Source organism: Vombatus ursinus, unplaced genomic scaffold (assembly GCF_900497805.2).
Source record: "Vombatus ursinus unplaced genomic scaffold, bare-nosed wombat genome assembly UNPS02010284.1, whole genome shotgun sequence".
In the NCBI taxonomy this organism is placed as follows: Eukaryota; Metazoa; Chordata; class Mammalia; order Diprotodontia; family Vombatidae; genus Vombatus; species Vombatus ursinus.
Window position 1 is genome coordinate 15,598,761 of NW_020950062.1, and position 27,512 is coordinate 15,626,272.

Consider the following 27,512-nt stretch of genomic DNA (forward strand, 5'->3'; position numbering starts at 1 on the left):
GAAGAAAAAAAGGTCATGAATATAAAAAATGAATGGAAAAAAGTGAAAAAAGAAATACCAGCCTTAAATTATACTATAAGGGAATAATCATTAAAACAATATTAGATAAGAAAGAGTGGTTGATCAATGGCATAAAATAGATACAGAAAATACAGAAATAAATTATTACTGTAATATATTGTTTGATTAATCTAAAGAACCAAACTTTGGGGGAAAGTAGTTTTTGAGAAAACTTCTAGGAAATTTGCAACACAGTCTGGCAGAAACTAGGCATAGACTAGTATCTCACAGTGAATGCCAAAATAAGATCAAAATGGGCACAAGATTTAGACATAAAAGATGATATCAGTGGCAAATTAGGGAAGCAAGGGAAAGATACTTAGAGCTAAGGACAAGGAAAGAGTTTATGATGAATCAAAAGATAGATAAGATCACAGTAGAGACAATGAATTATTTTGATTACATTTAAGTAATGTTTTGCACAAACAAAACAGATACAGCAAAAATAAGAAGGAAAGAGCAACTGGGGGAAATCTTTAAGCAAATTTCTCTGATAAATGGTCTTATTTTTAAATCATATAGGGAATTGAGCCAAATTTACAATATATTAGTCAATTGATAAATGGTCAAAAGGTATGAGCAGAGAATTTTTATAAGTACTCAGAGCTATTGATAGTTATAATAAAAAAGTTCTAAATCATTAAAAATTAGAGAAATGCAAATTAAAACAACTCTCAGCTACTATACCATACCCACTGGATTGGCTAATATGACAGAAAAGGAAAATGACAAAGAATAGAAAGGATATGGGAAAATTGAAACACTAATGCACTCTTGGTGGAGTTGTGAACTGATTCAACAATTCTGGAAAGAAATTTGGAGCTATGCCCAAAGGGATACAATACCATATATACCTTTTGACCCAACAATATCTACCACTAAAGGACCTATATGTACAAAAATATTTGTAGCAACTCTTTTACTGGTGACAAAGAACTGGATATTGTGAGGATTCCAATCAATTGGGGAATGGCTGGACAAGTTGTATTATGTGTTTTTGATGTAATACTATTGTACAAGCAGAATGCTCTCAGGAAAAACTGAAAAGACTTTTACAAACTGATGCAAAGTGAAATGAGCAAACACAGGAGAACAATGTACACAATAACAGCAATATTATGCGATGATCAACTGTGAATGACTTAGCTAGTCTCAAAAACACAATGATCAAAGACAATTCCAAAGTTTTTATGATGAAAAATTCTATTCTTCTCCATCTCTGATAGACTCTAAATGCAGATTTAAACATACTTTTAAACTTTATTTTTCTTGGGTTTTTTTTTGTTTTCTTTCACAACATGACTAATATGGACATGTTTTCTCATGACTACACATATATAATGTATCAAATTGCTTGCCTTCTTAATGTGGGGTGAAGGGAGGCAGGGAAGGATAGAATGAGGAACTCAAAAAATTAAAAAAAGTCAAAAATTATTTTGCATGTAATTGGGAAATTATATATGTATGTATATATGCATATATACATATATGTACATATACACATATATGTGTGTGTATATAACAAAAAAGAAACAAAGAAGGGAATAATATCAGAAAAAAATGGTAAAACTTTTATGAATTGATTCAAAATGAAGTGAGCAGGACCAGGAGAACAGTGTACAGAAATATTGCAATGCTAATGAATTGGGAAAGACTTAGCTACTCTGATCAATACAATAATCTACAACAATTCTAAAATACTCTTGATGAAAAATGCTACCTTCCACCAGAGAGAGAACCAATGAACTCAAGAGCAAACTGAAGTGTATTTTTTCACTTTATTTTTCTTGCTTTTTTGCAACCTGGTTAATATGGAAATATGTTTTGCATGACTTCATATGTGCATTGGGTATCACATAGTTTGCATTGTCAATAGGTGTGGGATAGGCTGGAGGGAGGGAGAGAAGTTGTAACTGAATAAAAAAATGAATGTTCAAAAGCAAAGAATGCATGAATTCAAAAAAAGGAAAGAAAATATATATCTTTCTGTCATTTTCTTTCTCTGTTCACTTTCTGAATTCTTAAACATGTTAAATACTTTGGTGGGAACTGTCTTATGAGACCTGAAAAAATTAATTTGGTAGAAATATTTTAAACTAAAGGTCAAACATATTGACACAAGAAACCTTGGGAATACTTTTTAAGTGGTTCCTTCAGAAGGTGGCTTGTCTATTTGATACACTTTAATTAAATTATTGTAGAATATAAAATGAAATCTGTATCACTGGAAATTTAGATGAACATGGAAAATTTTGACTTCTAAAATTAATTGCTCTCCATCTGCCCTTCAGAGGTGCTGTTTTAAATTTTCATTTGGTTTTCATGTCAATCTGTTCAAATTCATGCTGTTGCAATCACAGCTGCATATGTGTTTTAGTTAGTCTAGTAGAAAGGAATTTGCATTTAAGCAATAGTACTATTGAAAGGAATCATTGAAGGTTCACATTGTATTCTCTGTATTTCCTAGCTGCAGCTTCTGCAAGGCTTGTTTCCAAAGTACTCTATGATCATTTTAATAGTTAGCTCTCCCATGTTAGTATATTATCATTAGATACTTTATTTTAACAACAAGGTATCTGAATTAAATAACAGAAAAAAAAGTTGTACACAATTGCAGAGTAAATCAGTGGCATCTCCAGGTGTTAGTTCTCTCTGTGTACCTCTTGAAATTGCTTTGCATGAGATATACTTTGTCTTTTCTTAGATGAATATATGATGTTTTCCTGATAAAATGAAAGTTCATTGATGAGACAATTTTTTTTTGTTATTGTTGCTGCTCCTGCTTTTGTTTATCTCTATATACCCAAATCAGTGTCTTGATCAGTGGAATACATACCTGTGCATGTATTTAATTGGATTGATGCTAGAACAGAAATCAAAAAAAAGTTCGCATTGGAAAATAATTTGATAAGATATATGAGAGGCAATGACATTAAAAAAGGGAGATAATGATAAGGGAATAGTTACAGACATGAGGGAACAGAAAAGGGACATTTTAATATTAGAATAACCTATGTATTTTCCTTATGGACCCTACTGTGAGCACAACTCTGCTTCTTCCTACTTTACCCATTTTGCCACTCTTTTCCCCTTGCTGTTCAATCCCACTTTATTTTCCTTCTCTGGAGGGCAAGTGGCATCTTAATGTGTGGGTTGAGATGCTAGGTGTACATGTATATATACATATATACAGCAACTCACAAATCATTTATTTCTCCATCCTCAGGACAAATCAAATTATCTATTTATTTATCTATCTATCATCTATCTATCTTTATATATCTCTATCTACTCTAGGTCACCTCCTGAAGTTATATTTTAGGCATTTTGTATAGCATTTGGTGTAGCTTGGAGAGTGATGATCCTTTTCTGGGAATGAGATTGGAGAACCTAATCCCCTAGGCTATTGGATACTTTAAAAAAAAAAGAGTTGTACCTGGCTTTATATTGATACTATTCAGAATGTTCATAAGTCTTTTTCTCTTCTCTGCTGTAAAAGTTGTTTAGTGCTCCATTATTAACTGGTCAGCCTCTATAAATGTTCAGGCTTTCCTTATTGCCCTTTCTTGCTATACCACATGGACATAAACATTCCCCTAATATAACAGAAAGTATATATAGTCTTTTCTGCTGGCAAAATGGCAGAAGCTCTACCATGGTTATTTGTTCAAGAGTTTTATCTGAACATAAAGAACCAGCAAGCACTCTAATATAACCATCTATAGTTCTTTTTAGGAAAGCAGCATAGCATAGTACAAAGTCAGAGGATCTGGGTTAAATATTGACTATATCATTTATTCCCTCTTTCGCCCTGGGCATGTCTCTTTACCTCTGCACATCAGTTTCTGCATTTGTAAATTGATGAGTTGGATGAAATTAAGTCTAAGGTCCCTTGTAATTCTATATCTGTGATTCTATTGTCTCTCTGTGCTCATCCTTGTAACTAAACATTTTCCCCTAAGAATCTTTTAATTCAATGGACTAAGAAATATGTAGAATCTCAGGGAAACATGTGATCTGCCAAACTAACAATTTTACTATCAATGCATATGTTCCATCTCAAAATGATTGGGGATTACTTTTTCAGAGAATTCATGATTCTATTTGATTTGAAGATTGCAAAAGTTGGAGATCTTGTACCAATCAGCGAATGGGTTGTTCAGTGGCAATATAGTATCAATTACTGTAAGTAAATCTGACTACTGAAGGCAACTATTCTCCAGAAACACATTTAATGTTATTTCTCTTCTCTTCATTTTCACCATACCCAGTCAATACACCCTACTACTTTTTTCTAATACTTTCTTAGTTTTTCCTTCTCTTATTCACTTCTAATAACTGTAAGTCTAGTTTCTTATCTTTTCGTTATCAATTATTTCTTCAATTTTTATCTGGTCATCTTATCTTATTTTCTGCTTGTTCAAATCTATTATTTGAGGGAAAAAGTAATTTCTTTTGAACAGATTTTTTTTAAATTTCCTATGATGAAGACCTTTGAGTGCCTCCCTATTGCATGTTGTATAAAATATAAATATTCTCTTTACCTTAGAATTGTACCAACAATAAATGCTACACTCTTCTTAGTTTATCAACATTATATTTTTGTCAGTCAGTCAACAAACAATTACTGAGCATCTGGCCCAATACTAATCACTGGGATTATTTAAGAAAAAAAAGGTTAAAACTCAGTCTCTGCCTTCAAGCACATTGCTATTCAATGAGGGAAACAAAGTAAAAGTAACTAAACATTTTACATAGTGTAAGTGGGAGGTTATGTCAGAGGTTATTTCTAAAGCACTTGCATTAGGGGAAGGAAGCCAAGGAAAGGCCTCCTGCAGAAAGTGGTTGTTCTGGAAGGAAAACAGGGAAGACAGGAAGTAGAGGTACTTACTTAAATGGTATTGGAAATGTATCAACTATGAATGTGGATGATTGGTTTGTAATAGTATCAGAGGGTATGGCTTTGGATTTAGATGCAGTAATATATGTCTTACATCCAATTACCTTTGTGATTAGACCCATTTTTATAATTTCTGACATATACCTATACATATGTATGTATACGTACACACATACATAAGTGTATATGTATACACACACGTGTGTATGTGTATGTGTGTATATATATACATATATATACACATATATACATATATATACACACCTATATATATACATGCATACATACATACATACATATATATATATATATATATATATATATAGGTGTGTGTGTATGTGCATGCATATTTTCCTACCACATCAGCTTATTAAGAAAAAACTTTAGATCAGGAGTATGAATAGCACAGAATAATAGCATCATATCACTTAGAGTTGGGAGGGATCAGAGGTTTTTTTTATTTGTTTGTTTGTTTGCTTGTTTTTGGTTTTGGTTTAGCCCCCACCTTGTACACATGAGGAAACTGTGATCTGGTAAAGTAAAATGGCTTGCCAAATGTTTAAGTGTAATATGTGACAAAGTCATGAATGGAGCCCAAGTTGACTCACATCAAATCACAATCAAATCTTTCTGTATGCCATTCCAGGACCCATGAGGATAAAATCATGGATCACTGAAATAAATAATAAACTCTTATTTTTAACCACAGTTCCCTTTACAACATTTAAATAGAAAGCTACAATCAATTTATTATGAACTTTTTTTCTAATGCCCTAGATATTCCACAACTTTTGCTGAGTTCAGGTTTTTACTGTTTTAAAGACCACTTACAATGCCAGTTCTTTGTGTTTCAAGCTTGAGAATAGCTGTGGTGTCCAAAAAAATAGAGAAAAAAATAAATTCTTACAAAACAGCCTATAGCAACTTCTCTCAGAGAAGTCATTAATTTGCCACCTAGTGCTTTCTATTTAGTTCTCAGGGCCTCTTTTTTCACTCTACTTTCTTCCACATCTTTCTTGCACAGAGAAGAGAGCTTTCTACAACTTACTAATTTACTTTGCTATTTTTCTTCTCCCCATGGCTCTATTTTAGCTGGAAGAGTCAAATTTACCACCTCCTCTAAGTGCAAATAAGCAGGAGACTGTTGTAGCTTCCCCAGGTCTTCAAAAAATGCCCTAATGGTGATTTTCTAATCAGAAGATTTTGTCTTCAAGGGATTTTTCTTTTACTAATTCCCTGCCCTTTTGAAGTTTAGCACTGTTGTAAAACTTATTTTGACACGGAATTTTTAGGAGTAGACATTAACTATCTTAGCATGCTCCCAACAGTTTTTGCTCCTGGCTTCAAGTGGAAATTTCTTAAAGGTTCCAGGATCCTTTTTATCCTCTAAACATTTAGTAGTATATTTAAACCATTTCCAAACAGATTTTATATTATGATAACCATATGTAGACCCCTCTATGCCAAAGCTAAAATCTCAATTATTCACATAACCATAATTCATCCCCTATAATCTTTTTTGTATGAATTTTTAAAAACTTGGAATAATTCTGTTTTACTATTCACCCACCCACATTAAAAAAAATCTAACAGAAAATTCATGTCATTGTGAAATTGTAGAATTGGGAAGTGATACAGATGACATTAAGTTCCACCAATCTGGAACTGATCCTAAATCTCCTCTATACCATTCTCAACAATTAGGTATCTAGTTTCTACTAGGCGTTTTCTTTCTAACTGGATTAGGTAGCTAAGTGTTATTGTACACAGTGTCCCTGGTATGGGGTGAGGAAGACCTGAGTTCAAATCAAGACTTGGACACATACCAGCTATGTGGCACTGGGTAAGTGACAACCTTAGTTTCTTCATCTGTAAAATGGGAATATAAATGGCAGCTACCTCTCAGAGTTTTGGGGAGGATCAAATGAGATAACAATTATAAAATGCTTAGCGCAATGTCTGGCTTATAGTTAAGTCCTATTTCAAATTTTAGTATTTTTTTTGTTCTGCTTCCAGGTCTTCAGTGAGGAAGATGCTGTTACCTTCTAAGCCTTTATTTTTATAATTTCCCAGAAATCTTTCAGAACTCAACCTGTGCCAGAATGTAGGTAATAATTTCAAAAGTTAACTAAAAATCTATTAGTTAAGGACATTTTGTCAATCACCTCCTTGACTGTGAGGCAAAATCAGTTAAATTGATCACATGTAGTTCTATCTACCTACCTTTCTTTCTTTCTATCTATCATCTATCTATCATCTATCTATCTATCTATTTATCTATCTATCTATCTATCTATCTATCTATCTATCCATGTCTATCAATTTTCTTATAATTACTTATGAAGAAATATGCCATAATGGAAAAGGTAATGGGCTTCAAATTACAAGGCCCAAATTCAACTCTCATTTTTTGTTATTCAATGGATCTATAAACTTAATTCAACATCTTGGAAGGAAATTCCCTGTAGAGTACCCTAGGGTATGCAGATTTGCTTTAAAATGTTTTCCATTTTTACCAGCAGCTTTGGTAAAGGTATAACAGGTATGTTTATTAGATATTCAAATTACAAAAGCCTAGGAAGGGTAGCTAGCATATTGGGGAAATGAGTCAAGATTCATGAAGTTCTTAATAAAGTAGAGTTTTCCAATTACTTTGTCACTCTGTACTCATAAACATTAAAGTATAGATGAAAAAGTGCTGGATTGTAAGCAGAGATCCTGGTGAAGTTGTGGGGTAGTAAATGTCATTTCAGAGAAGGTAGAAAAGTTTATGAATGACGAATAGAGAGGTGAAAGTGAATGAGGATAAATATAAAATTTTATGTTTGGGTCAAAAGTCACTGTCAAAAACAAACAAACAAGACATATTAGGTACATGCTATGTTCCAGGTGTACATAGTAACAAACAAAACATAAGTAAGATGTTTGACAGTAGTTTGAAAAAAAATCAGTGTTTCAATGAACTGATAATTCAATGTCAATTATATTGTGATATTATGTTGTAGCCAAGAATATTAATATAACCTTAGGTTGTATTAGGAGTTAAGCAATGAATGGGTTAGCACACCCCACAATGCTAATATTTTGTCCTATCTGGATAGGACACAGGGCTAGAGTATTATGTTCAGTTGGGGGTATATTTTGAGAAAGATATTGATTAGAGAGTAACCATAGGAAGAAAAACAAAATAATGAAATACCTTAACTTTGTTCCATATGAGAATCAGTTGAAGAAAATAGGAAGATTTTATTAAGAAAAGAGAATACTTTGGGGGATATGATAGCTGTATTTAGGGATTAGAGGTCTCTTATTTGATTCCATAGGGAAGAACCAGGAATAAAAAGGGTCCAGATTAAAAGAGGAGAAAAACTTCCTAACATTTAGGGCAACCAACAATGTAATAGTCTGCTTCAGAATATCTTTAAGCAAAATCTAGATGATCTCATGTTGGGTATATAGAGAGGATTTTATTTAGATACAGGTTGGACTAGATGTCTCTAATGTACTTTCTAACTCTGATAATCTGTGATTCTGTCATTTCATTTTGGTGATTTGTAAAAGGCTGGTATTCAATGAAGCATAGTAGATGGAGTACTCTCTGTCTTGTTCAGGAAGATGTAGGTTCAAATCCAGCCACTGACAAATATTGGTTGTGTGCTGCTGGGGATATAATAACCTATTAATAAACCCCAGGTAATCTTCTAAGACTAATTTGAAGAACATTGATTCAATAGGAAGAAGACTAAGTCAAATCTCACCTCTGATATTTACTAGCTACCTAGGTCCTTTGGAACCACTTAAGCTCTTTGTCACTGTTCCCTCATTTATATGCAAGGTACTGCATCTTATATGGCTCTTTTGGTTGCTGAAAGGGCTAAAAAAAAGTCCATATTGCTGTATGGGACACTGATAACATCAGCTTGAGAAGAAATGCATTTTTTTTTCAAATAAAAGTGCTTGCTTCAGGAGAGATAGACTGTTTTGATAGAACTAAAAGAAAAACAGGTTTTTTTTTCTCAAAGCCCTGCCTGAAAGTGGAAACAACTACAAGGGATTATTGTTCATCTCCATATGATTATGTTTATGGTTTTAAAAGATATAGCTAAGAAACTTCAAATAACATTTTTGGGGATAATGAGAGAATTGCTTATTACTTGTACTCCTCTCCCAATATAATGTGAACTCCATGAGAGCTGGGGCGTTTTACCTTTCTTTGAATCCCCAGTACTTTATCACAAGGCTTGACACAGAAATTGTTCTAAATAAATGTTTGTTTATTGATTGACTGTCCATTTGTATAGCTGATAGAATTGTTGTGTTTCAGTCTTTCAAGTTGCAAGAGATAAGTTACTCTTCACAAGACAACTCTGGTTTGAGGCATTTGAGCCAGAGAGGGTCAGAAAAAGGTAAAAGGTGAGAAAGATGAAAAGCCAGAAATTAGAAAACTGAAGAGTGGGAACAACCATAGGAAGAGAGAAGTTGGTGGTTCAGATTGCTTGAATTGAATGAACAGTGTGATGGAGAATGAGATGATATGAGCAGTTTCTTCAGGTTAAGTCTAATAAGAGAGCTGGCAGAAGCTAATAAGACTGCAACTTCTGTACTCATTGGAGAAGAGCATTGAAGTTACTGGAAAGTGATTGGATAAAGCAGAATTCTCACACTGAACTACTAATTGGGTTTCCTTCTACTCCCATCTATAGCTTGAAAGAGGAGAATCATTTTAGGGGTGACTGTGTTATCCTTTACTGCCCTCTTTAGTTTCAAAGAGGAAAAAAAGAGAAAGGGGGAAAAGAAGCTTAGAGGATATCTTACTAGAAACTGTGCTGTTAATTTTTTTTTCCTAAAAGAACATAACACTTTCTCAGTTGTTGCAAAAGTAGTGTGGCATTGCTTCTGTGTTTTGAGAGTAGTTAAAAAGAAAGTGGCTTTAACCAACACAAAAACTGTGAGTAAAACTGTGAATGGCTACTTGAGAAGCAGTTTTGCCTAGCAGGTTTTGACTGATATAGACTTTTCTCCAAGGAGATCAAAGACATCAAAACTTGGAGTCCAGCAATTTGAGTAGTTCCATGTATATGTGTTTCTCTCCTCATTTTCCTCAGTACTAAGTTATTATAAATGTATTCTCACTATTTAACACTGATATTGTGTACAGTAGCCAGAGACTGTGGTTCAGGTATATGGGTCAACTTAAGATTTTATTATTTTTGATTTTTGCCCTTGTGAATAAATTCTGTGCTTATTCTTGATTTTGTGTTCACATTTAATAAATTTTGCATGTTTGAGTCAATAGTGGAATTTTAACTGGTTTTATGTAAACAAGAAGCACATCTTTTGGGGCTCAGTGAATAGGAGTACACTCCACCTACATCAGGGTTATCCCTAGAACTATGAGAAGATATAGCAATGAATTTATATCCATGAACATCTCCACCACTCTTAGAAATATCCAACATCTGATACTTAGAGAAAAAGTTGGGAATGAATAAGTGAATTCCAAAGAAAAAAACTGGGGGTTTTAAGGCAATTTGTTGAATTCTATGCTTGGAATTGATTTAACAAGTGAGATTTCAAGAAGATGGCCTGTAAAGTCTCTTCTAGCTCTAGATCCAAGATCCTATGATTCTACATCACCAGAGTCAGTTTATTCACTGAGTTTTCAATGCCAATAAAATCACAAGTCTGGTTTATTAAAAAAAAAAAACAAATAAAATGGATATATAATAACTGTTATATGAATTGTTGCATGTAAAATGCATTATAAATTATAAAACTCTTCATAAATGAAAGGAATTGTTATTAAGATATTATGTTAAAATTTTTATAGTCTCACTGCAACACATTGGATTGGAGGTAACCTTGAATTTTGAAGAGATTGCCGCTGAAAAACAAACTCTACTATTTGAAATATGGGCTATGCAATGGAGATTGTATCCGTGAGCAATCTAGTTAAGTCTTAATATATTTATATCATAATATTGGTGCTAAAGAGATGAACATTTTTGGCCAGAACAACTCAAAAATACCATATTTTAAGGTCAGGAGCTATTGTGACATGTTGGACTGGTATTCAATAAAGTTGATCGTCAGACATTTTACATATAGGTAGGCATCACTAAAGAGGAGACAGAAGACAAGCAATCATTCAGATAGAAAGGAAACATAATCTTCGTAGTCTCATTGATCTCTCCTATGGCATGAGAGGTAGAAAATCATGGCTCTGAGACTACACTTTCCTGACCAATTGCCATTATCTTCTCACCTGTCTCGTTTTCTCCAGAACTGTGGTCACTATGATGATTTAGACCTCTGCCATCAACCACCCAGACTATTAAAATAACCTTTTTTGTTTCCCTATGTATTATGTCTTTTCTTTCCAATTCATCTGTTACACAGTGGCCAGTGATATTCCTTAAGCACAGGTTTTAAAATGTCACTCCATTACTCAATAACTCCAGTACCTCCCTATCACCAATGTGATCAGATCTTAACTCCTGTTTCTCATTAAAAATTCTTCATCACTTTGATCCAATCTACACTTTTAGTCTTGTGATACATTACATCCTTGTACCTACTCTTTGGGTTAGCTGAATTGATTGCCTTGCTGTTTCTCACATACTTGATTTCATCTGCCATATTCCTGCCCTGGCATAGACTGTCCCCAATCCTGTAATACTCTATCCCCACCTCTATCTCTTAGAATTCTTATTTTCCTTTAAATCTCAGTTCAAATATCTGATCCTATATGATGCCTTTTTTCATATTCCAATCTATTATCTCTCTTCAAAATTAGCTTGCATATACTTGGTGTTACTCATGAATGTTGTTTCACCATGTAGCAGGTACACTCCTTGCTGGTAGAATTACTTTACTTTTGTCTTTTTATCCCAAGTGCAAATGCCTATTCTTTATTTCATTGATTCCTTATTTCCCCAATCCTGAAAGACTGAGCATTACTAAAGACCACTACTATCATTCAATCATCCCTCTGACATTACTCAGGAGATAAAGGACAGGTTAGTAGAGAGAATTCTGGACTTGAAGTCAGGAACACCTGAATTTGAATCCTACTTCAGACATTTAAGAGTATGTGACCCTCAGCAAGTCATTTAAACTTTCAGAGTCAATTTCTTCATGAGAAAATGAGGAGGGACTTCCACTTCTGGGAGCCAAGATGGTGGAGTAAAAAGGTAGTCACTATTACTGCACCATAATAACCTCTCAAAACCCAGAACATATTGCCCCAGGAAAAACCTTGGAACAGCTGAACCAGAAGAAAGATGGGGTGCAGCAGTCCAGTTGCCCAAGTAGCTTGAAGGATTAATGGAAAAGACCCCTCTTGCCCTGGGGAAAGGGGAGCAGTACAGAATGGGAGGCCTCCCAACAAGCTAGTTGAAAGCCCCCCTTAAGCAAACCAGGAGGAGCTCCTGAAACCAAACTGGTGGAGCAAGCAAACACCAAAACCTGGACCTCAGAGGAGGGCTGGAGAACCAGTGGATACCAGCTCAGAAACTCACCAGGTGCCTCGACATTCCACAACAGTCTCCCACTGCCTCAGCAAAAATCTGTGAAATGCTCCACAGGGCCCCAGGTGGATAAACATCCTGCAACATCCATCTGAAAGGAGCTGAAGAAAGTGAAAGGAAAGGAAAATCAGGCAACATGCAGGAGCCAGAATACCCAATCCCTAGGGTTCCAATATTGTTGATTCCAACCCAACACCAGGTGAGCTGCCAGAACCCTACAGCCTCCAACTGCCAACATTGGGGGGCCCCAGCACACAAAGACAGTGACCAGGCCCAAAGCTCCCAACATAAGAAGTTTGGGTCAGTACTCTCTGCTCCTGAGTAGGAGAGGTCAGTCTCTTTAAAGGCCAGGAAATAAGCAAACACCATGAGTAAAAAGAAACATACCAGAGATCCATATTATGAGAACAGTGAAGATCAAGGGAGAAATTATGAAGAGGACAATTGTCAACAAACCCACATCTGCAACCTCAAAAGGGAATATGAACTGGTCTGAAGCACCAAAAACCTTCTTAGAAGAGCTCAAGAAGGATTTTAAAAGTCAAATGAAAGAGGTAGAAGACTCCTTAAAAAATTTGTCCAACTGGAAAAAAAAGTACACAGAAGAAAACAAGTCCCTAAAAACTACAGTTGGTCAAATGCGGAAGGAGGTACAAATTCTAATAGAAGAAAACAATTTGTTAAAAATTAGAATTGGGCAAATGGAAGCTAATGACTCTATGAGAGAACAAGAATCAGTCAAACAGAAACAAAAAAGTGAAAAAAATAGATGAAAACATAAAATACATCACTGGTAAAACAACTGACTGACCTAGAAAATTGATCCAGGAGAGACAATTTAAAAATTATTGGTCTACCTGAAAATCAGGATTAAAAAAAAGAGCCTGGGGAATATCTTTCAGGAAATCATAAAGGAAAACTGCCCTGAAGTCCTGCAACCAGAGGGTAAAATAACCATAGAAAGAATCCATTGCTCACCTCCTGAAAGAGATCCCAAATGGAAAACGCCGAGGAATGTAGTAGCCAAATTCCAAAATTACCAACTCAAAGAGAAAATACTGCAAGCAGCAAGAAAGAAACAATTTATATATCATGGAACCACAGTCAGAATTACAAAGGATCTTGCAACTGCTACATTGAAAGACCGTAGTTCATGGAACATGATATTCCATAAGGCAAAGGAGCTTGGATTACAACCAAGGATCAACTACCCAGTGAAAATGAGCATGATCTTTCAGGGGAGGAGATGGATATTTAAGAAAATAGTGAACTTCCAAACCTTACTGAAAAAAGACCAGAGGTCAACAGAAAATTTGATCTTGAAATACAAGACTCAAGAGAGACATAAAAAGGTAAATGGGAAAGAAAGATACAATATGTTATTAATAAGGGCAAACTGTTTACATTCCTACAAGGGAAGATGACACTTGTAATTCTTGAGAACTGTATTGTTATTATACCATGTTAAAGGAATATACATAAAGGGAGTGGATATTAGTTGATTTTGATGTAATGGTAAAAAAACTAATCAAATGGGTTAAATGGATCCAAGTAAGTGGATTAATCTAATCTAAGAATATGTACAGAGAAAGGAGGAGGCAGACAAGGGTAAATTACATTACAGGAAAAGACACAAAAACCTATTACAGCAGAGGGAAAGAAGAGAGGGAAGTAAGCATTATTTAAACCTTACTCTCATCAAACTGGACTCAAGAAGGTAATAACATAATCAATTAGGCATAGAAATCTAACTTGCCTATAGGCAGTAGGAGGGGAAAAGGGAAAGAAAAGGGAGGGGGGATAGAAGGGAGGGAAGAAGCAGTAAGGGTAAAGGGGAAGAAAAGGGAAGAAGCTAATGGAAGGGAGGAGGGACTGAAGGAGTCGGTGGTCAATAGCAAAACACTAGTGAGGAGGGAAAAGGAGAAAGAAAAGGATAAACGGTGGGGGGGAAAGGATGGAAAGAAAGACAAAGATAGTAATCATAACTGTGAATGTGAATGGGATGAACTCTCCCATAAAAGGGAAGCAGATAGCAGAATTGATTAAAAACCACAATCCTACAATATGTTGTTTACAGGAAAAACATTTGAAAAAGAGTGACACACACAAGGTAAAGGTAAAAGGCTACAGAACAATACATGATATTTCAGCTGAAGTAAAAAAAAAAAAAACAAAAAAAAAACAGGGGTATCAATCCTGATCTCAGACAAAGCAAAAGCAAAAATAGATCTTATCAAAAGAGATAAGGAAGGAAACTTCATCCTGCTAAAAGGCACCATAAACAATGAAGTAATATCATCACTAAACATATACGCATGAAATGGTATAGCATCCAAATTCTTAGAGGAGAAATTCAGGGAACTACAGGAAGAAATGGACAGCAAAATTATACTAGTGGGGACCAAAACCTCCCCCTCTCTGAACTAAATAAATCTAACCACAAATAAACAAGAAAGAAGTTAAAGAGGTGAATACAATATTAGAAAAGTTAGATATGATACACCTCTGGAGAAAATTGAATGGGGAAAGAAAGGAAAATACATTTTCCTCAGCAGAACATGGCACATACACATGTGCTAGGGCATAAAAATCACAATCCAATGCAGAAATGCAGAAATATTAAATACATTTTTTCAAATCATGACATAATAAAAATTATATGTAATAAATGGTCATGGAAAGATAGACTAAAAATAATTGGAAACTAAATAACCTGATCCTAAAAAATGATTGGGTCAAACAACAAATCATAGAAACAATCAACAAATTTATTCAAGAGAAGGACAATAATGAGACAAAATACCAAAACTTATGGGATACAGCAAAAGCAGTTCTTAGGGGAAGTTTTATATCTCTAAATGCTTACATAAACAGAACAGAAAAAGTGGAGATCAATACACCTAAAACAACTAGAAAAAGAACAAATTAAAAATCCTCAATTAAACACCAAATTAAAAATATTGAAAACCAAAGGAAAAATCAAGAAATTGAAGTTAAGAAAACTATTGAGCCAATACATAAAACTAAGAGATGGTTTTATGAAGAAAAAAGCAATAAAATAGATAAACCTTTGGTTAATTTAATTAAAAAAAGAAAGAAAACCAAATTATTAATATCAAGAATGAAAAGGGTGAATCCATCACCAAGAAAGATGAGTTTAAAACAATAATTAAAAACTATTTTGCCTAACTGTATGCCAATACATTTGACAATGTTAGGGAAATGGATACATATTTACAAAAATATAAATTGCCCAGATTAACAGAACAGGAAGTAAAATATTTAAATAATCCCAAGTCAGAAAAAGAAATTGAACAAGCCATTGATGAACTCCCTAGGAAAAAAATCTCCAAGGCCAGATGGATTTATATGCAAATTCCATCAAACATTTAAAAAACAATTAATTCCAATACTATATAGACTATTTGGGAAAATAGGTGAAGAAGGGGGTCTTCCCAAATTCTTTTTATGATACAGATATGGTGCTGAGACCTAAACCAGGAGGAGTCAAAATAGAAAGGAAATTACAGACCAATTTCTCTAATGAATGTAGATGCAAAATTTTTAAATAAAATATTAGCAAATAGATTACAGCAACATATCATAAAAATAGTACACTATGACCAGGTAGGATTTATATCAGGAATGCAGTTCTGGCTCAATTTTAGGGAAACTATCAGCATAATTGATCATATCAACACCAAAACTAACAGAAACCACATGATCATCTCAATCAATGTAGAAAAAGCTTTTGACAAAACAGAACACCCATTCCTATTAAAAACACTGGAGAGGATAAGAATAAATGGAGTCTTCCTTAAAATAATAAGTAGCATCTACCTAAAACCTTCAGCAAGCATCATATGTAATGGGAACAAGTTAGAAGCATTTCCAATAAGATCGGGAGTGAAACAAGGATGTCCATTAACAATCGCTGTTATTCAACATCATACTGGAAATGTTAGCTTTAGCAATAAGAGAAGAAAAAGGAATTGAAGGTATTAGAGTAGGCAAAGAAGAAACAAAGCTATCACTCTTTTCAGATCACATGATGATATACTTAGAGAATTCTAGAGAATCAAGTAAAAAACTACTTGAAATAATAAACAGCTTTAGCAAAGTTGCAGGCTATAAAATAAACCCACATAAATTATTGGCATTTCTATATATTACCAACAAAGCCCAATAGCAAGAGATAGAAAGAGAAATTCCATTTAAGCTTACTGTAGACATTATAAAATATTTAAGACACTACCTACTGCAACAAACCCAGAAACTATATGAACACAATTACAAAACACTTTTCACACAAATAAAGTCAGATCTACATAATTGTAAAGACATCAGTTGCTCATGCGTAGGCTGAGCTAATATAATAAAAATGACAATTCTACCCAAGCTAATTTACTTATTCAGTGCCATACCAATCAAACTACCAAAATTATTTTATAGAGTTAGAAAAAAATAATGACAAGATTCATTTGGAAGAACAAAAGGTCCAGAATATCAAGGGAACTAATGAAAAGAAATGCAGGGGAAGGCGGCCTAGCCATTCCAGATCTTAAATTGTATTATAAAGTAGCAATCATCAAAACTTCTTGGTACTGGCTATGAAAGAGAGTAGTGGATCAGTGGAATAGGTTAAGTATGCAAGACACAGTAGTCAATGACTATAGCAATCCATTGTCTGATAAACCCAAAGACCCCAGCTTCTGGGATAAGAAATCACTCTTTGAAAAAAACTGCTGGGAAAACTGGAAAAGAGTATGGCAGAAACTAGGCATAGACCAAAATCTCATACCATATACCAAAATAAAGTCAAAATGGGTTCATGATTTAGATATAAAGGCTGATACTATAAGCAAACTGAGAGAGCAAAGAGTAGTTTCCCTATCAGGTTTATGGAGAACAGAAGAATTCATGACCAAACAGGTGGTAGAGAACATTAAAAAAGCAAAACTCAAAAGCATATGGAAGTAATTGTTGATAAATCAAAATAAATTAATTAAAAAAAAGAAAATGAGGAGGGTAAGTAGTACATATTGCACAGGTTGTTGTGATGATGAAATAACACAATAAATTTTGAGATAACATGAGATAATAGACTTTGAAAACTTTAAGTGCTATATAAATGCTGTCTATCTATTGGTCAGTCAGTATGTCTATTATAAGAGGCATGGATGCTATTCATTCTAATATATTCTTATTTTATATTATGTGAAGGAGTTTTCTCCTTCATATCCAGGCTGTTTTCCACAATTCTTCCTTCCCCGTAAGACCTAAAAGCAAATCTGGGTGTTTTAAATAATAACAACAAAGTTAACTAATCATGACATCAAAAATCCTTAAGGACTGGAAGATGACTATGCACGCTCAGTATCCTCTTCCCACTTCTAAATCTGCTCCTCTTGGTCACAAACTCATATTCTCTCCTGATAGTGTAGTTGTTTTTCAAGTTGACAAGCAGCTTCTTAGAGTGCCCTGCCAAACATTTTTGGTGCTCCTCACTTAGGCCCTTCTTTAAAAACAAGAACAAAAACAAGCACAAAACAACCTGCCAGCTCTTTCTCCTCTTATTAAAAAAGAATCTCAGCTAAGTCAACTCATTATTTTGCATGAGGAAATGTCTTGTGCCATCTATATATCTAATATGAAACTGTAGCATTCTATTTTCTGAAAGAAAAGTTCCCTCCCAAGTAGTCTCAGACAGCTTGAAGTTCCCTATTCTTTAATCCAGTAACAGTAGCCTTGGTTTTATTCCTCCAGTAGCAATATGCTCCATCTCTTTACTCAGGACAAGCATGAAATGAGCTCCCTCAGTTCCATATGTGACTTATCTGTCTTCCTTCAAGTTCCAGATAAAATCCCACCTTCTACAGGAGGTTTTCCCAGATCCCTCTTAATTGCATTGCTTTCCCTCTGTCAATTATTTTCAATTTCTCCTGTATATAGCGTGTTTGCTAATAGTTCTTTGCATGTTGCCTCTCCCCCTTAAATTATGAGCTCCTTGAGAGCAAGGACTCTCTTTTATCTTTTGTTTTTGTATCACAGTGCCTGACACATAGTTGGAGCTTAATAAATGTTAATTAACTGGCTAACTTGTAGTCGCTCCAAGAAAACGCTCATTTTTTTCATCAAGGACACTGCATAATCAAATAGATTCCCTTCCAATTTTTGAATGAGGAATGCCTCTCTTGGTAGAATTTATCTAAAAAAAAAAATAGGATGGTTTGAAATACTTCAGGCGCTGCCTGAAGAATTCGGAAATGTTCTTTTTATTTTCCTTGTTAAATAGTTTGGAATAGATTCACTAGCATGGGAAATATTTGAGGGGCCATCAGACTAGCCTCCACATAGGGTTAGAACAAATATACCAGTTTGTCATTTTGGTAACTGCTTCCCAGCTATATATGTCACTGACAAAAATTTATTTTCTGGTATAGAATAGAACAGTCCATGGTAAGTTGGTAAATTAGGTCCAATAAAGGCCACTGGGGAACTTTTTTTTTAGGAGTATGACTACTAAGTTATTACCATGGACAATTCCCCTCTAAGTAATGATGACAGAAGCAGTGAACAGAAACTCAAGCCAGTGAAAAAATGAGGTAGCCTGTCCCATGTGACCACAAAAATATGTATGTGGTCACAAGAAGAAGAGGACAATGTATTTACCTAGTGTTTTTCTTGAATTCTCCTTGTCATACCCTTTTCATCTGTTCCTTAATTTCTGCTATTCCTAGAAACAATACATGTTTTTCCTCTGGACCTGCTTTTATACCTCTGATTCTCCTCCCCCCACCCAGACTAGCATTCTTTGCCTTGATAGCAGATCCTTGCTTTTGCATGGGTTATACAATACTTATGGGCCACCTGAAGAAAGCTGCTTCTTGTAGCCTATCATATATTCCTAGTCAGGAAAACTTTGTTTGGGTCATTAGAGAACTTGAACTGTGTAGTGCATCATATTTCCAGCCCCACCATGGTTAGATCAAGGAGGAATAGCAGAGGGTTGGAGAGTGAGTTTATTCAGGGATAAATTGGCAGCTCAAGTTTTAAAAGAGGTTCATTGTTGCCTGTTTGGGTAAACACTTAATTCAGAATCTAGAGCAGCAGAGAGACATACTATAGATGAAGATATAAATCTATGACTAACTCACTACAGTATGAGAGAAACTCAGTAACTCTACCAATATCTGCAATCACTGCCATCAATAACATCAACTTCCAAACAATCACAACCAATGAGCAGGTAAGCTCAAGTACCTCGGGAATAGAAGTACACTAATGACTATGTGTCATGCTCCTAGCCTCCTTCTCCCACCCTTCATACCCCACTCTCAGCCACAGGTGTATGAGATAGCCCCAGTGGAAATGAGACTTGGTAACTTCCTCTGTTGGGCAGCTACATAGTGCATTAGATAAAGTAGTCAGCTAGGAGTCAGAAAGACCTGAATTAAAAACTCACCTTTGACACTTAATAACTGTGTGATACTGGGCAAGACACTTAACCCTGTTTACCTAAGTTTCCTTACCTGTAAAATGAGCTGGAGGAAGAAATGGAAAACCACTCCAATATCTTTGTCAAACAAAACCCTCAAAGGAGTCACAAATAGTTGGACACAACTGAAAATGACTCAATAACATCGACAACTTCTTCTGTAGGTATTATAGCCCCAACTCCTTCCTCAGAAGCAAGAGATACTGAAGACCCAGAAAAAATGTTCTAGTTACCAGTCCTCAAAACTATCAAATGTTTCATGCTCAGATACCAATTTGGTTTTATTAATGGGAAAGACATTCAAGCTACATTGTCATCTGCTTTGCAATCATATCCTGAGGACCAAGGAAATTTCAAGGCTCCTGTTGTATCACATTTTAGTATGAGCTCCTTGATAGTAGATTTTATCTCTAGTACTTAGCATATTTCATTTCACAGAGCAAGCACCTAATAAATTATTTTCATTCATTCATTTATTCCAATCCCTAATTATAATAATCATTCAGGTAATCTACTTGGATATTCTACCTGTACTCATCATACTTTTTTTTTCAGATTTCCAGTATGATCAATAATATAACATTTCTGTTCCTCCTCTTTGATTGCTCTTGGCAATCCTGTCTAATTGCAGGCCCTGGAAAAAACATAGGTTTAATTAGTATCCACCTCCATCCCAGTACCCCTCACAGCTTTGGTTCAGTAAGGGCACTCTAAGGAATTTCCTGCATGCTATGTGGTTTATCACCTGTAAACTCCTCCACTGTGCCAGTCCTAATCCCATTTTCCCCATTATATTGAACTGTCACCATTAGTCATACCATCAGTCAATATGGGTGCATAGTTTCTCCTTGGTAGTCTATTAGTTAGTTTTATCACCCTAAAAGGAGAGTCACTTACTTAAGAGTAGAGATTTTTATTTCTAAGCCCACAAGTCATTAGTACAATGAGGTAGTCTGTCCCATGTGACCACAAAAATATGTATATGGTCACAGGAAGAAGAGGACAATATATTTACCTAGTGTTTTTCTTGAATTCTCCTTGTCACACCCTTTTTATCTGTTCCTTAATTTCTGCTATTTCTGAATAACTGACCACTATCAGTATCATTATCTTAAATAGAAAGGACAGAACTAAGTACTTTTGGGAACTTTTTAAGACATATTGTCACAACTTTACTTATTAATCTAGCTATCATTTATTCTGAATGCTGTCATATGTACCTAATATCTAGCTCAAAAACCAATTTACTCTTCATTGTTGATTTCTGATATAGTTCATTCCTTATACAATAGCATTGACTCTCTGTGGATTAAAACACGGAAAAATAATTGCAATTCAGATGGGGTACTGAGTAAAGGGCAATTTACTATGTAGTATGCAAAAACCCTAAAAGAGGAGTTTCAAACAATAATGATATCTGTGGTAAACCATACTTTCTAATTAGGACAGCTGCTATGACTGTGTCCTAAAACCTACAGATCAGTTTTCACATCTCACTTCTATCCAATGTGACTGGTCAGGTTTCATTGATACTTCTGCTTATAAGGTCAAGGTAACAAAATTAGATTCAAATAAAGCCACCTTTAGGAATGATAATGTTCTAAAAATCTTTGAAAAGCAGAACAGGGAATATAATAGTAAATCATGTCATCTGGATTCGGTCAGTATTAAATTTTCATTCATGGTAAACTTTCATATCATATTTAGAGGGTCAATAGCAAGGGGTCTGAGTGTTAAACAGTTTTTTTTTCAACAGTGCTTAGAAAGAGACATGTGTTCAAAATGGAAGTGCATTTTGACTGAAAAGTTGTAGTACTCCGAATTATCCTAAGCATCTTCTTGACACAAAAGTCTATCTTTTTTTTTTAATACTAAAATTACTCTAGTCTTGGGACATCACAATTTGAAAGGAATAACATTGTGTAATGGGACATTTGTTGAGTAAATAGTTTGCAGCCTATGACCAAAAAAGGCTTCCATGAAAGAAGCTACATAGAAGGACACATATCACTAGAAAATGAAGTGTGCCTCTTACATAGTCAGAATGCAAAATAATATGATGAATACCTCAGCACAACACTGGTGTTGCCAAATATAAATAAGACACAAAAGTAAACATCCATTGCATTAGGTAGATTCTCTATAAAGATTTAAGGAAGGATAAGCAACATGTGATGAAAATTGCTATTCACAATGATGGAAATAATGCCCATATTCATGAGTTTATGATTGCATTACCTTTGCGATGGTTTGCCTCTGGAAAGGAACAGACTAATTGTATTGTTGAGTGACTGTTGTACATCTTCAGTTCAGTAGTAGCAGGAATGGTTGATTCTGATAACTTTTAAGTTCTACCCTTGGTTAATTAAAAGTCATGGACCATAGAATTTCAGAGCTGGAAGTGACCTTAAAACCATCTGGTCGAATCCCTTCATTTTGTAGAAGTAAATGTATGTCCAACTGCTCTCTGAGGAATGGAGAATAACTGGTTTAAAAGAAGAATACAAATGTTGTCTGTCTAAAGGGTTTAGCTAGATACACAATAGATAATGAGATTTAAGCAATTAGACTAATTCATAAGACAATTCACTATGTTAGACCAAAAATGAAAGGAATAGGCTTTCCCCTTATGTTTTTTTGTACCCAACTGAACCAATTAGTGTATCATACTTGTCTTCTTCTAATCATTTAAATTTGTAGAGTCAGCACAAAAAGTTTGATTTTGTCTGCTAAAGGCCAAGCTACATCCCATACCTTGTATTTCTTTCAGAAGATGCCACTACTCTGAGTTTAAGAATTGTAATCTTTTGTTTGTTAAAAAAAAAGTTTCAGGTTGACAGCTTCAAGAATCAAAGTATTCTATGAATCACAGAATATAGCTCCTTTGCATTAGCCTCAACAATTATGACCTTGAGCAATACGAACAGTTTCTTGTGCATCTGAATAATAGTTTTCTTAATGATAATTCCTAAAAAAAATTGTCAGTATTCATGAACCTTGGCACAGAGCCATTCAGTGTAGACACACTATTGTCATATATTATTTTACAAATTGAAAACTGCTCCAAAGACAACTTAGAAGGATTGGATGAAAGTAATTACTAAATAAACTTTGGATAGGTATTTGGGACCCAGTGGGCATTTATAAAGTACCAAACTCTGTACTAGACACTGGGGATGCAAAAGTAAAAATGAAACAACTCCTCCCTCAAGGAGCTTACATTCTATTGAAGAAAAAATATGTACATATAAAATAGACATACAAAATAAATACAAAGTCATTCTTGGGGAGGGGGGATGTGCAGTTTGGGAGAGAGGCCCTAGATGGGAGGTGGGGTAGGGATTAGGAAAGATTTTATGTAAGAGCTTCAGCTTGAGCTGAGTTTTGAAGGAAACAAGGGATCCTAAGAAGCAGAGGAAAAGAGAGTGTGTTCCCCACGGGAAAATGAGAAAATGTAAGTGAATAGAAGTAGTGGACTAGAGAGGAGCTATAAGGTCATATTAATCAATCAATAAACACATATTAAGTACTTCTAGTGTAGCAGGTATGTAGGTAGGCAACAAGTGTTTATTAAGTACTTTGTGAGAGGCATTGTCGTAAGAGCTAGGGATACAAATATAAGCATGGAGAAGCTGCCCTTTAGGAGCTTACATTTGAATGGGTGAAGATCACACACACAGACACACACACACACACACACACACACAACAGGAATAGTGGGAGTTGGGGAGACGAGAAGTTACCTACATGAGGAACTAGTGGTGAAGTCCAGAGAGCAGAAACACAGCTGAGAGAGGAATGAAGCATGGATGGTCTGGGCCCATTCCCAAAATAGAGGACACTGGAAGGGACTTACTAATGGGAAGAAGGGGCCAGCATGAGTGAAAACCCATGGAACTGAGGTGAAATGGCAGCTGAATCATGGTGGTGAAATCTAGAGAGCCAAAAGCACAGCAAACACTATGTTCAATACTGAGTACATAATGACAAAAATAAAACAGTTACTACTATTAATAAGCTTGCCTGGTAGGAGACAAGGCTGACCAAAGGCATAGGAGATCACAGGATTTATATTTCAAAGGGACTTCAAAGGTTATCTAATCCAAGCCCCTTATTTTACATGTAGTACAGGCTCTGTGGCTGCTGTCCCAAACCCCCATTCTTACTACAAGACTGAGTCCCCAAAGGTCTACTTCTCCCTTCAGAGTTCTTAAGATAACCTTGAGGAGTTGGGAGTGTCTAATGTTCTTGCTTTTGAGCCCCCATCAATGTGTTTCCCACCTTGATATCAGTTAGCCAGACAGACTTGATTAGCTTTTTGAAATGGGTATTTACTAAAGTGGTAAAGAACATTTGGTACAAAACATTCTACCAAAAGTCTGAGATATACTTTCCCATAATACATACAGAATCCAAAGAAAGGTGGGCTCATGTGACAAAAGGGTGTAAAAATAGAGTTACTGATTACTGGAAGTCTTTCTTCCTTTGTGGAGAATTCCTATTAAATATGGTGCAGCTTTCTTCTGGGTTCCCTGTAGAGTCCTGAAACTGCCTTTCCTCAGGTAGCCTCTTTTCAATTTATCAACTCCTAATTTAGGTGCTACCATCAGCTGTGCTATTCTGTGTTCACTGCTAGTGTGCCCATGGGAAGTCTAAGACATTCTAACTCATCAAAGTTCACAAGATCATCCTCTATTCAAGGAAACAAAGGCTCTCTCCTCCCCTCTCAGGGGCATGGCTGAAGCTACTTAACATTTTGGTTGGCTCACCAACAGTAATCACTGATTTTGAATTAACTCGCTGTTTTTATCCAAGCCCCACAAAGTGTGACTGATTCTTCAGTCAGTTCTAATACATTTCTTGTTTAGCATCATTTTATCCAATGACTAGAAGCAATTTACTTTTTACAAATTGATGTAGGAATGTTGGTACCTAGTTTAATGCCATTAATTGATTGATACATTAATTCAATTATAACCTTATTTAATGACGAGACCAGAGAAGTGTGGTGATTTGACCACAGTCACACAAATAGTGAGTAGCAAAACTGAGATTCAAACCTGTGTTCTGATTCCAATTCTGCTTTTAGTGTACTACACTCTTCTCCCCCACAAGCTTTCTTACCTTACCAGATGTAAAATATCAGGATTCATAGTATAGAACAGAGGTGTCAAACTTAGGCTGCAGAACTCCCAAGGGTGTCTACAAAACTATACATACATATGTACATATATATAACACAACATGGTTAATGTTAATTTGTGGTTTCCTAAGTCAGTATGTGGCAGCAGGGGTTCATTTCTATTTGTTTGATTTCTCTAGTGAACAGCATATGGTCTGGAAGTGACCTAGTCTAACCTTCTCATTTAACAGATGATAAAATTCAGACCCAGAGAAGTAAGGGATTTGTACAAGGTCATACAAGTAATGAGTAGCAGAGGTAGGGTTGAAATTCACCTCTTCTGACTGCAAATCCATTATTCTTTCCACTGTAACAATTTGAAGTGTTTGTATTAGGATTAAAAGATGATTAAAAGTAAAAAAAAAAAAGAAAAGAAAACTGCTCCTCCTTATCCCATAACCAACTCGGTTTCCTGCATGAATTATACCTCTGGAAGTCATCTGAGAGGTCATTTCACTCCCCTCCTTTGGGTATTTTGATCCAAAAGAGCCTGATTTCTTTCCTCATGGGAAGCAAGTTATATTGTCAAAAAGCAATGTAGTTAATCCTTAGGAAAAATAAAATCAGGAGTTGAATATAAGTTGAAAATATGTCTTGAAGCTTTCTAGACTATTGGTTCAATTTTTCTCCTTAAGATAACAAATAGGGGAGAGGGGTTGAGCCAAGATGGCAGAGTAAGAGCAGTGACTGGCTTGAGCTCTTCCCCAAACCCTTCCAAATACCTGTAAAAAGGGCTCTAAACAAATTCTAGAGCAGCAGAACCCACAAAAAGACAGAGAGAAACAAATTTGCAGTCCAAGACAACATGAATGGTTGATTGGAAAATGTCTCTTGGGCCTGGCTGAGAGAGGAACATGGTTCAGCATGGGCATGCAGACAAAGTCCTTAGCGAACCTGGAAAAGGCCTCAAAGGACTGAATCACAGAGAGCTGTGGTGGTTTACAGACTTCTCAACCCACAAATGCCAAAGACAACTTAGAAGGTCAGTAAGAAAAGTCTGTGGCCACATTGAGAGAGAAGCTTGGTCCCAGCCCCAGACCCGGGGAAGCCCCAGGGTTGCCACTACTTCTGAAATTCAGCCTACAGACTAAGGGAGAATCAAACAACTGATTAGAGGGGGATTGCAGGGATGTCTTTGCTAGTGCTGAGGCAGGAATCTCTTATTTTGCCCATGCTTGGATCTGGGTCACAGTTCTTCCTCGCAGGCATGGAGCAAGGAGGAGCGCTGGCATGGTGGAGCTTTAAGTGGTGGTGGTGGAGAGGGAATCCTGCTCATTCAAAGGCAGAAAAGAGTGTTTGTAGTCACTCATAGACCAGAGTACAGGCCAGGAAAGGAATAAACACCTCATCCTTGATCATACTACCTTGGAAGAAAGGAAAATTTACAGGTCCCTAGAAGTATCTCTGACAGCAGGTATACAAAAACCCCAAAGCTTAGAGTACATTCTCCAGACTAGAAGCAGACCACTACCTTAACAAAGAGTTTAAATTCAAGTAATTGGCTGGGATCATGAGCAAACTGTGCAAAAAAAGTCAGACCATAGAATCTTTCTTTGGTGACAAAGAAGATTTCAACATACAACCAGAAGAAGACAACAAAGTCAAAGCTTCTACATCCAAAGCCTCCAAGAAAAATATGAATTGGTTTCAGGTCATGGAAGGGTTCAAAAAGGATTTTGAGAAGCAAGTAAGAGAAGTAGAGGAAACACTGGGAAGAAAAATGAGAGTGATGCAAGAAAATCATGAAAACTAAGTCAACAGCTTGCTAAAGGAGACCCCCAAAAAATATTGAAGAAAATAAGACCTTAAAAATAGCCTAACCCAAATGGCAAAAGAGATGGTCCAAAAAGCTAATGAGGAGAAGAATGCCTTAAAAAGCAAAATTGGCCAGATGGAAAAGGAAGTCCAAAAGCTTATTGAAGAAAATACTTTCTTAAAAATTAGAATGGAGCAATTGGAAGCTAGTGACTTTATGAGAAGTCAAGACACTGTAAAACAAAACCAAAAGAATGAAAAAATAGAAAACAATGTGAAATATCTCATTGGGAAAAAAAACTGACCTAGGAAAAAAAATCCAGGAGAGATAATTTTAAAATTATTGGACTATCTGAAAGCCATGATCAAAAAAAAAGAGCCTAGATATCATATTTCAAGAATTTATCAAGGAAAACTGCCTTTATATTTTAGAACCAGAGGGCAAAATAGAAATTGAAAGAATCCACCCATCACCTCCTGAAAGAGATCCCCAAAAGAAAACTCCTAAGAGTATTTTAGCCAAATTTCAGAGTTCCCAGGTCAAGGAGAAAATATTGCAAACAGCCAGAAAGAAACAATTCAAGTATT